A 12413-nucleotide genomic window follows, 5' to 3' on the forward strand; every position below is an offset into this window, starting at 1 on the left:
CCATCCTGGGCTTTTGTAACTGAATATGCTTCTTTGGTTTTCAATTACTTCCACGTGGTGTGGGAGGAAACTTATACAAAACATTATTTCAGCTTCTTCTTAGCAGTGATAGGTCAGATGGTGGACCCACAGTCTCATGCATCATTCTTGCTCCTAATCTGAGAGAAATCATTTGTACTCTTTACTCTAATGCCTTGCTGTCCTTTATATCATTATTTTGTCCTTCTTTCCATTTTATATCTTAATTGGCAAAGTTGTGCTCTTATATTGTACTTTAAAGGATAATAAACCAATGAAGCAATATCCTGACCTCATTTATGCTTATGGGAATAGGAAATAACCCCAATGATTTCATTGGTGCAGATGGTTTTACACAGCATATTTGAGAGCAGACTCTGAACCTGAATACTTTTCAACTTAACAATGCAGGGTTTTTATATTTTGGTTTCCTCTTAGGTGCATAGCCATCTGCCCCTTTGCTGCCATCTGTCCTCAGAAAATAAAATGACTATAAACTTCTAGTACTTGTAGATTGCAGAGTTGATGCTGAAATGATCCTGAACTTGCTGAACAGAAGTCAGAATCTACAAATTTTTAATTTGTTTTAAATATTTACACAAAGAGACTAGTGACTGACCTGAATAATTAAAACAATAAGTTTTGAATAATTAAACAATAAACAATTGTGCTCATTACTGTGCTTCCTCTGGTGGATAATGTCCTTGAATGGAACCACACCCCACTTTCCTAGCAGGAGGAAGTAAGCCATCCAATAAGAGGAGAGCCTTTGAGTTTGCTTCCTCTCCTGAGTTGAGCTTGATTTTGAAATGTCTAAATACTTAGCTTTGCTGATCAGATGTGTGATTTGGTATATAATCTGTGGCACCTGTGGTTGAAACATGCTTACAGCACATGGTGATCCTGGAACTGGGTGGGTAACAGGTCCACCTGACACTTTTAGCAGGAAGCTCCCCGGACCAGATGTTCTGATCATCTGGTGCTTCCAACTCTAATTACTTGACAAGGGGTTCCTTTCTCTCCCTTCTAATCTGCAGAATCTAAAATGCAAATCTGGGCACCCATGTCCAATAGCATATCAACTGACTTTTCATTTTTACCTAATTGAATCTGTACAGGTATCCGAATTAAGGGGCAAATATTAACTTTAAATACCAGTCTCCGGCCCGCTACTGCCCCCATTGTGGCCCCTGTCTTTGGGGGTCTGGCCGGCCGGACTCCCTAGGCCACATGATCAGCGAGGGTAAAGGCTGGTGGCCCCGCATGTGCCTAGGAAAATGTTGACAGTTCTGCCCTGAGGGCAGAGAATCCCTCTGGTGGCACTGCTGGTGGCACAGAAGCTCCACTTTTGGGATTGTCTTTTTGCTACAGTGTTTAGCTCATAGCCCTCGCAGGACATTGGTAGGCAATTTATCAATTTGCACCTTATTGAAACAGGCAGCTAACAAGTTGTTCCACATTTTTTCTCGTGGAGTCTTGGGCTTGGCTTCCCCAGCTTTTCTCAACAATTTGGGGGGGGGGGGGGGGGGGGGGGGTTTGTCTTTTGCTGAGGCCACCACCATGGCCTTGGCAGTTTTTGTCGGCTTGGAAACCCTGCCTTATGCAAGGTAAAAGCTGCACTAATCACCAGATTGCATCTCTTACCAGGTGATTCACCACCTCTGGCTCCAAGGCCAACAGGGCTGAGGTGCACTCTGTTGGTGCTCGTCAAAAACCTTCTCCACAATGGTGCTGTTACGACTTCTGCATCTGGCATGCAAGTCCAAACTGCTGCATGAATGATTTCAGTTAGTTCCAACTGATACAAGCAGTGGACAGCCTCCTCTAAATTGGCCCACACTAAATTGGCAGGGTTAAGCTCTTCTTCCATATTACCATAACTGACAGTGGTTGCCTGGAGTGCAGCAGAAAACAAAGTAACATTCTCATCACCTCCGGCAAACTGATTTAACTGGAGCTTATGGCGCAGGACAATTTGGGATGCTTCAGCCCTACTCACTGAAATTGCGGATGCCCCATCACTATACATTCCAACTAGCCAGTCTATCACTGGTTCTCCTGGCTTGGACTTATGCTGTTCTTGTATATTTTGGATCTCTGCATGGGTAAATGAATGCAGCTCTGTTTGGGGATTCCCCCCTTGTGGCCCTGAGTGGATTACTATCATGGGGAAGACCTGGCTAGGTCCTTCCCTCTGGGCAGGGACATATCGGGGTGGTTCAGTGGCAGACTCATCATCAGTCTCCTCTGCTTGATCTTCCCAGAGCTCAGCTTCCGATTTCTCCCCACACAGACACTGTCGTACCTTGTCGAAGGATGGCTCCACAGCCTGCGTTAACTGCACCCACAGCCACGCGTGCAATTATAATTTTTCCTTTCTTCTGTTCTAATGTCTCCAAGTGGCTCTGACTGGCCTGCACAGCCTCGCACACCACGCTGTTGGAATCTCTTACGTCTTCTAACTCCTTACTCACCTGGGTGATCTTTTCATAGATTCATAGACATTAGGGTCAGAAGGGACCTCAATAGATCATCGAGTCCGACCCCCTGCATAGGCAGGGAAGAGTGCTGGGTCTAGATGACCCTAGCTAGATGCCTATCTAACCTCCTCTTGAAGACCCCCAGGGTAGGGAGCTGAGCATTTTCTTTGGCCCCTAACCACAGGCATGTGGCTAGCGGCCACGACAGGCACCCCTTCTTGGGCTTACTCCAGGCAGCAGCAGCAAACCTAGCCCAATGATCAGGTACAATTTCTGGGTTACTCCAGGCAGGCCTCAACCTATCCTTATCCCTCCCGGGATTTTCCATCCCTGTCACTTCCTTAAGCAAAGCCACCAACAGGGCCCACCCAACTCCCTCCATTCTGACTTTTCTTTTCAGACCAGAACCTCTCAATCCTGTTTGTGATGCCAGTTTATGTCCCAGCCACCTGTGGAGTAATAGAAACAGAATATTGTGCAGTGGATTACTTGGCCTTCTTTCCCATCCATTCCCTCTTCCCTCCCCCGAACTCTGACCCACCCCTTGCTCTCTGAACTGCAGTTGTCCTAGCAGCCTGTGGAGGGTTCGGGATTGAGAGTGTGGTCGGAAGGTAGAAAGGTTTATTGACTTAATAAAAACAGAATTACGTATAATATACTAAGACAGATAATGACAGATGATAATAATTTGTGATGGCAATTTATTGGCAGTCCCCTCTGATGCCTGATGTATGACAAGTTTCTCTTTTCATAAAGCTTAGTAAAGTCAGGTGTCCCCGATTAGCGCTGTCCAAGAGGTACCAGGAAGGACCCTGGTATTCAGTCCTTGGGCTCCTCAAGATTTACGGGCCCACTGAATCCAGGCCAGCAGCTAATCTGTAGTTCCTTTCATAGAGCTGTATGTTCCTTCTAAATGATTTTGGATGTGCCAGCTAATTTATAATTTCTGAGCTATGCTGATAACTTTCAGCCATTTAGATTCTTTTTACTTTAACTGTCCTTAGACTGACCAATAGCAGTACAAGCCTTGCATTCGTCTGATAAGGTTAATTTTTAACTATGCCACAGGATCTACCATTACTTCTATAAGGCTTTGCTAAATTTACTAGGCCTTACTACATGTTAGACTTTAATTAGGCTCTTAACAACAACATATAGCTTAATATCTGAACAAATGACAGAAAAACACTTGGTCTAATTTTCATAGAGCCTTCAGCAAGCACCGTTATCACACAGATATAATTTTTAGCTGTCACAGCAGCAGTGCCCTCCTGGCCCTGCTGGCACTCATGTGCCCCTCAGCTGACTGCATTGTGTTTCAGGGAACAGACTCAGCTCTAATACTCCTTCCTACCTTCTGGACTGAGGCAAGCTAAGTAGAGCTAGTGTGCCCTTTCAGGGGTGGTACCCGCTTATGGATGCTGCACTTGTTCATGTACTGCAGGACATTCTTAATCCAGTCTTGTGTCATCTGCACATCAACATGGCACTGCATGACCAGGTCAAGAAACTGCCATGTGTGGTGTAGGAGCTGCTTCCTTAATTCTATCATGTTGTCCATGCTTCAGTTCTCCCAGGCCTCATTAAACCTAAGCACTTCCTGGACTTCCTTCTGCCAACCATCTGCAGTGTCCACTCAGGTTTGTGCCACATCCACCAAAGCCGCCCTCATGCTCTCTCTGGAATGTTGCTGCCTGCAGCGATAATGAGTGCTCTGCTCCAGTGCAAGCTGGGGTCTGAGGTTTGGAGGCACATCCCTGGTTGGCATCAGCTGTCGTAGCTGGTAATAAGAGGAAAACAAGTGTTCATGGTGTGGTGAACTTTCATTCTCCCCCGCCCTCCCCAAGTGTTCAAGAGGATGGTGGCCCACCTCCAGCACTACATGCATAAACTCCCCAGCACATACAATGCACAGGCACCAAAACAGTGCCTGCCAGAGTGGACACAAATGGCAAAAAAATCACATTCCCTGAAACAAGTCCCTGGTTCAGAGGCATATCCCCAGCTGGCATTGCCCGTGGTAGCTGGTAAGAGTTAAAGAAAAATCAGGAATTCTTACACAGTCTAGTATGTGTAAACACTGACACAATACTCTAAAATAAACCATTTTAAATTGTATAAACCTATTTAATTTAATGGGGATTAAACCCTGTGACATGTACAGGTGCCCAAGGGTAATATAGTAAAAGTTCAGTTTGTAACTGTTCCAGGGAAGCTAGTGCCAATTATTGGGTTGCAAACATGTAAAACTCTAGGTTTGATTAAGAGAATGGATGTCATTCAGGGATGAGAAAGCAAGAACATAGAAGAAGAGTTTTATGCTGTGTTTTAAGGTATAAGGAAACTGACAACTGAGTAGAAGATAGAATTAAGATAACCAAATACTCCCACCATGCATGCTCCAAGAAATGTTCCCCTTACACTAAGTGAGAAACTGAAAAAGGAATTAGACAGATTAGTTAACATGGCATAATAGAAAAAGTAGGGCAACCAAATGCTGGGTTCTTTCATTGCTCATAATAGAAAAAAAAAAGATAATTCCTTGAGATTATGTCTGGATCCTAAGCAAATGACACTAAGTGAGAAACTGAAAAAGGAATTAGACAGATTAGTTAACATGGCATAATAGAAAAAGTAGGGCAACCAAATGCTGGGTTCTTTCATTGCTCATAATAGAAAAAAAAAAGATAATTCCTTGAGATTATGTCTGGATCCTAAGCAAATGAACAGGTACATCAAAAGGAAGCGTTTTCCCATTCCCACCAGGAAAGAAGGTTTTGGCAACATGGCAAAAGCTAAATATTTCTCCAGTTTGGATTCCTCTTCTGGGTTTTGGCAGGTTCCCCTAGAAAAGAAAAGCACTAGCTTATGTACCTTCAATATGCTCCTCAGAAGGTATTGCTTTCATAGGTCTCCTTTTGGACTGTGTTCTGCACCTGAAGTATTTCACAGAAAGGTGCAACAAATTTTTGAAGGTCTTGATGGAATTATGGTTTATATTGATGATGTATTAATTTGGGGAAATACTATGGAATAACATGACAAGCCTAAGAAAGGTACTAGAAAGAGCTTGCAGAGCAGCTTTGAAACTGAAAAAAACAAAAATGCAAATTCAGGGTCTAAGAAATAATATATCTGGGAGACAAGCTCTCTGAGAAAGGTGTGCAAATTGATCCTGCAAGGGTTAAAGCCATTATAAACATACCACCCCCTACAGATATGGAAGGAGTGCAAAGATTACTGGGAATGATCAATTTTCCTGGAAAATATCTACCTAACTTAGCAGTGCAAACCAAACACCTTAGATCACTCCTACAAAAGAATTCTTAGTGGATATGGGAATATTAACATGAAGCTGAATTTAAAAACTTGAAGGAAAAATAATAAAAGATCCAGTACTAAAATACTATAACCCTAAAAAACCCATTACATTTTTAACAGATGCTTTTAAAGAAGGCTTCAGAGCAGCTTTGCTTCAAAAACAATGTGGTAGCTGGAAACTAGTGGCATATGCATCTAGGGCACTCTCTAAGTCAGAGTGTCTGTATGTGCAAATGGAGAAAGAAAGTTTAGTTCTGGTATATGGCTGTAAGAAATATTCATCTATGCAAAGCTGATGATAGCTGAAACTGATCATAAAACTTAGTAACTATAGTAAAGAAAGGGTTATCAGACATGCATGCCATCCAGATTACAGAGACTTTTCTTTCAACTGTAAATGTAATATCTAGACATACAGTATGTGCCAGAAAAGAATCTACTTGTTGCAGATATATTTTCCAGAGCATGTGGCACAATAGAAAATGATAGAATTCCAGACTCAGGCATAGTACATGTTAATCTAATTAAAAGAATGATTCCTGCCACAGATAAAATGAGGGCACAAATTGCAGAAGCTACTACGCAGGACACCATATTGCAAAAGTGATAACAGCTATTTGTGCTGGTTGGCCCGGCAAACATATACCTAGCCCCTACTCTCATTTAAAAGAAGAACTGTCAGTACTAGATGGCATTTTCTTCAAAACAACTTGTTGTTCTAGCAGTGCTAAAGAAAGACATGTTAAACAGAATACATGAGAGGCATCTAGGCACTGAAAAATCCAAAAGGAGAGAAGGGGTGCTTGATGTGGGATAATGTACATAAATGTACATTATGTATAAAAATTATGACATAGAAGATACTATAACGGCTTTTACAACATGCCTAAAGTACAGATCAGTGCAGAGAAAAGAGCTTACAACATACCTAAAGTACAGATCAGTGCAGAGAAAAGAGCCTGTGATGGTTATGGAGGACCCTGTAGCTCTGTGCTATCAAATAGCCATTGACTTATTCATACATGCAGGAAAAAAATATGTATTAGTGCTGGATTATTATTCCCACTATCCTGAAATTGCGTTGCTCAAAAACACAGCAGCAGACCATTCCATAACTCACATCAACTCATTTTTTGCTAGACATGGGATTCCACAAATTGTGAAAGCAGAAATCAACCTCAGTCCAACTGTCTTGATTTTAAAGAGTTTGCAAACAAATATGGATTCTATCACAACACTTCAAGTCCTAAATACCCACAATTCAATGGTCTGGTGGAAAATAGTGAAAAATAAAGTTGAAAAAAGCTACAGATTCACACACCAATGTTTACCTGTCACTCTTACATTACAGGGCAACACCCATGAAACATGGATTGTCCCTGGCAGAAATGCTGTTTAACAAGAAACTCAAAACCAGGCTGCCAAATCTTGTGGATGATGCTCATCAGAATGACAAGCAGGTCATGAAAATATTTTAAAAAATCAATAAACTAAAACAAAAATGGTACTATGACAGGGGTTCCAGGGAGCTACCACAACTGTCCAACAAAGATATGGTGTCTATTTCAAATGGACAAACATGGAAACAAAAGCACTAGTTTCCCATTAAGTAGCTCCCAGATCCTATAAAGTAGTCACTCTGGAAGGATAGGTGTTATGAAGACACAGATGACACTTGCGGCTTGTAAAGGGGAGTAAAGAAGCACCATCAGAAGATTCAGCAAGGGAAACCGAGCTAACATTAAAGCAACAAGAAATGACAGAGGAGATTGGAAATGGCAAGACATTTGAACAAGGAAACCAAACAAAAACTGAACCAATAAAGACTGAGAATGCAGAGAAAATGAGAAGATCACTTAGAGTTAAAAAGCCAACAGGATGGGTGGATCCCCATGTTGCAATACAGCAACATTTCTACTTTGCTGTGCTTTAGTATTTCCTTTTGGAATTACTAAAGCACATCGCAGTATGGGTGGTTACTGCACAGTGCGTGTGATGCATGGTTAGATTTCATTGCTACATCACCATACCAGCACTCTATACCAGGGGAGCCTGCCACTATGGTAATGTATCTGGCAATCGCATGTAAACCCATATGATTGCTACATCACTGTAGCATGCCATATGGTGATATAGCGTGTCGCTACATCGCCATAGGGCAAGGTGTAGGAATGCCCAAAGACTAATAAAGATCTTTTAAAATGTGGTTTAAGTATGGGTAGAAGTAAACTTTCAATGTTAGTATTATATGGGGATATGTAAAGGGAGAAGATGGGTGGATACCTTTAAGAGTGTTATGTATAAATTGTTACATGGCCCCGGGGATTGCAGGAGGGAACAGCAGATCAGTAGGCTAAGAAGGCTCTCTGTATAAACAAGCATTATCAGTTTATAAGTTTAACTCCTTGGTATTTTGAGAATAACACAGTTCACACCATGTGACCTGATGCAGGCCTCATGGCAAACTCTGGGACTGCCCTAGTGTAGTCCCAAGGCTGGGTTCTCCAATGAGCTGATTGTTGTTACAAGCCCTGGGACCATACCACAGTCTCAAATTGGCTCCAGTGTGATCCCAGGGTGGAAATCGACAATTAGCTGATTGTCAGTCCAAGTCCTAGGACTGCCTTGGTTCACCAGGCACCCTGCTTTCTACATGTCAGTGCAGGGAAAGCCCAAAGTGGTAGGTATCTCAGCCTATGGAAAGCATTACACTTAAGTGCTAGCCTGGCCACACGTGCATGATCATGATCCTGAGCTCCCACTGTACTGGCAAGCAGTAATGGCATGACGGATCTGACCCCCAGTCCTAACATCTTATGTCCTGTCATGTATGTAAGGTATGGCAGGAGTTGTGATTGTTGGGACTGAGGAATAAATTCCATTGTACCATTACACAAACATATGCCGGGGGCCTGAGTGTCTCCCATTTGAATTTGGGTCAATTGTTTACTGAGTTGTCAGTTTGGCACTATGGATTCCTCACCAAAAGTTGTGGTTTGAATGAAACAAACAAGCTTTATTTTTATCTTTTGTGAACTCTTTGGTTGTTCAGTGGATAGATTTCTTGCATATAGCAGTATCTATGATCTCTTCCCATTTGTGATCATATACTGAATCATATAAAGCTGATAAAAAATGTTATTTCTATAGATTCTCAAAAAGCACAATGTAGCTTCAAGACATGCTGCATGTTATACTTGGTATCTATCTATCTGCCTACCTATATATGTCCTCTTCACCGGAGATGATGCACACTTGCTAGGTAAATTAGATTTTCGTGGGAACATAAACTCATTTATTCACAACACCTGAGTCCACTAAAAGCATATTCTTGTCATGAAGAACTTTGATGCTTTGGGTGAATTACCAGTCCTTGTAAACACTGTGTTTCAATATAATTTATCCTAATTTACCTCTTGTTTTTGTCATGTGAATTGAATCTAAACAAGCCAATCTTGAAAATGTAGTCCCAGATACATTAATACATTCTGAATGCTCAGAATGGAGTTAGCTAGGCTCAGCAGCTCGTATTTTTATGTCTGATGTTATTTTACAAGTAGTTGTTTTGAGCCATTTAAATATTTTTTGCAAAATTCATTCCTTAAAATGGCATTTTTCCAAACATTAAACCATTGAAAAAAATTACAGAATAATCCAGAGGTTTTATTTTTCACAAAATGTTCCATGGTTTAGATTTTTTTTTAAAGATGCATCATTATTGACATTTTTTTGTTAACTGAAAATTGTGTCTTGTTTGTGAACAAGGCATTTCAGAACCAATAATAAAACTCTATTGAAAATGCAAGTAAAGATAGTGCAGAAAAGGCCATAGAAAACATATCTACTTCATCTCCTGAAAAATATAAATAACTTTGAAATTGTTTTTAAACTTATCTTTCTATTGACCAGACAGCTTTAGAATTTCTGAAGCTGCTGGTATGTGCACAAACCCAGATACCTATGAAACTGCTGTGCTATATTACTTGTTTTCTCTGACAGATTTCTCTGCAGTGAGTTCCTAAGTAGATGCCACATTCCCAGACTGTAATATCTCTGCATGCTTGTACATGTCATGGCATTTAATCCTTGTTAATTTAATAAGCTTTAAACATTTTTAACCTGGGTTATTTTGGTGTGTCACATTTGTGTTTGCATGCCACAGGAGTTGCACAAATTAAGTCCCGTGTGTATTTCCCCACAAATTCCAGCAGGGGGAGGCAAATACCAATCTAGCTCAGATTTCCCTCCCCATGCTCCCACCAGCCAAGTAAAGCAAAACCCCTGACATTTGGTCAGGGCAAGGGTGGAGGAGGCAGAGGCTGGGGCTGCTACAGGGCAGGAGGGGCGTGGGTTGCCTCTGAGGGCAGCAGGAAACTCCATGGCCATGCAGGCAGCACAGGGGCCAGTGCCTGTGCTTGTAGGGGCTGAACAGCCAGAAAATGCTGCCTGGGGGAGGAGGAGGAAGAATGGGGACTGTGGCCAGGCTGACTGGCTCAGTGCAGCAGCCCTGGGGAGGGGAGGGGGCTGTGGGTTGGCAGTGTAGGGTAGGAACCAACAGGGCTGGGGGAGCAGGAGGCTGCAGGTCAGGAGTGAGGAGCAGCAGCAAGGCTGGGGGGGCAGGAGACTCTGGTTTGAGAGTGAGGGGCACTGACAGGGCTGGGGTCAGTGGCTTGGGAGTGAGGGTCAGCAGCAGGGCTGGGGGGGTTGTGACATGATTAAGGGGCAACAGAATGGGCAAAAGCAGGGCACCAGCATATCACTGCCATCCCCACCATCATCCTACCCCTGTGTGACAGGACTACAGTTCCCAGCATCCCCTAGCTGTTTGGGCTTGGTACAGTTTCCATGGGGACCCACAGATCACTGTCCTGTCTCAAGGACTCCGGGGGCATAGCAAAAATGCCTGCCTCTGGGTTGGATGGAGGATGGTGGGGAAGGGGAAGAAAATCTCTCAGCTTTTCTGCCCCCAGGAGAACAAAAGAGATGGAGCTCGGCCTGAGAAAAGTGATAATTGCCCTGTTTGAAGTGTAAAGGGTGCCCTGTCTGCTTTCTGGTCTTACAATGAGCTAATACCATACCGCAGAGGATTACAGACTCAAAACAATGTAACCTTTCTCCTGAAGAGCTAACACTTCACAAGATTTGTAAAGTGTTTGGGCAGATTTTGATTTGATATGTAGAATTCAATCCTTTTGCAAGGATGGATTCCATGTACAGTCACAAATATTTGTTAGACATGGTATTCAACAGATTTCCTCTCTGTTGGCACAAACTGTACATCAGAATCTGGTGCACAAACTGTACACCAGAATCTATCAAAGACAACAAAACCCAATTACCTGTGGGGACACGTTCCTCACAAAAAACCCCTCTGCCTCCAGTCTCTCAGACCTGATCCTGAGATGGACCAAATTACAATGCAAACCACTTTTCAGAGCTGGCACATTTTGTTTTGAGCTGTAGGAAGTTGGCTTCAGTTTTGATGAAGAGGATATGTGATTGTTTAAATGTACAAACCACTTTTCAGAGATGGACCTATGAACTGCCTTTCATCAGCCTCCTAGGTAGTAGGTACAGAAACTCATGGACTCAATATAGACAGTGGAGTTCTGGCACACTGCGACCTGCCAGACATCTGACACCCCAGGCACATCTGCACTTCTACCCGCATTGCTACATCCCCCTTTCCCCCCTACCCCCCAACCCAGGCTGTACTTCACTCCCTGATGCCTCCATTTCCATTTCCACTGACCGGCTTTCTTGCTTACACTGTGGGCCAGGACAGCCTCTGGCCCCTTTACTATTCCTTCCATCCAGGACCAACTGCAGGTACTTCCTCAGGCTGACAAGGGGGTTTTCAACCCTAAAGCTGGCATCCCAGGCAGCTAAGCTGAGCTCACTGGGAGCCTCACAACTGCACTGCAACCAGAGAACATCAGGCTTGTCAAAGACATGACAGGTCTGGGCATTCCCCAGCCAGTGCTTTGTGCGTGCATGCATTAGCTGGAGGTTATGGCACCTCCTACCCTCCTTTCACCAGGGGATCATTGGTCCTGGCATTTACCGGCCTGCCATACCACCAGCAGCCCCAGCAGACCTCCCTACCCTGGCAGGGTGCAGTTTTAGTGGTCATGCCCAGGACCTGGGGCCACCTCCTTTCCCATAGCCTCAGTTCCATACCTCCAAGTTTGTCCTGGCAGGCGAATGAGCTCAGCAGGGACATGTTCTTCCTCTGCTGGCTGGTGATGCAGTTAGTGCCCCCTCCAGCTGAGAGCAGGGCATTACTCAGCTTTTCAAAACCTAAAAAAAGGAAATTGGTGCAGATGGAGTGGTGCAGATGGAGTGGGGAGTGTCTGCAGGTGGAGCTTGGGGAACCCCAGAAGTGGAGGTTCACCTTTAGGAACACCAGCTGCTCCAGCAATATAGGATCCAAGCAGGTGCAGTGGGGTGTGACAGTATCCCCAGCAATGCTGCACACCCTCTCGCTTGGAACACTGGTTGGTGGACAGAACAGGTGTTGCCGGGCAACCGTGGCCAGATCCTGCCACATCTGGCTGCAGCTTGCCCCGTGGGCCAAGGAGTACAAGTCCAGTG

General features: G+C 43.6%; 1 long non-coding RNA gene across 1 annotated transcript in view; it reads right to left on the reverse strand.

Annotated features, from left to right (window-relative positions):
• Positions 1 to 3623: 3623 nt before the first annotated feature.
• Positions 3624 to 12413, reverse strand: part of LOC112551172 — a 39545-nt gene continuing 30755 nt past the window's right edge. Inside the window, exon 3 of the long non-coding RNA XR_003095377.1 lies at positions 3624 to 4278. This is a non-coding gene — a long non-coding RNA (uncharacterized LOC112551172). The remainder of the gene's footprint in view (positions 4279 to 12413) is intronic.

This window comes from Alligator sinensis, unplaced genomic scaffold (genome assembly GCF_000455745.1).
Source record: "Alligator sinensis unplaced genomic scaffold, ASM45574v1 scaffold953_1, whole genome shotgun sequence".
NCBI lineage: Eukaryota > Metazoa > Chordata > Crocodylia > Alligatoridae > Alligator > Alligator sinensis.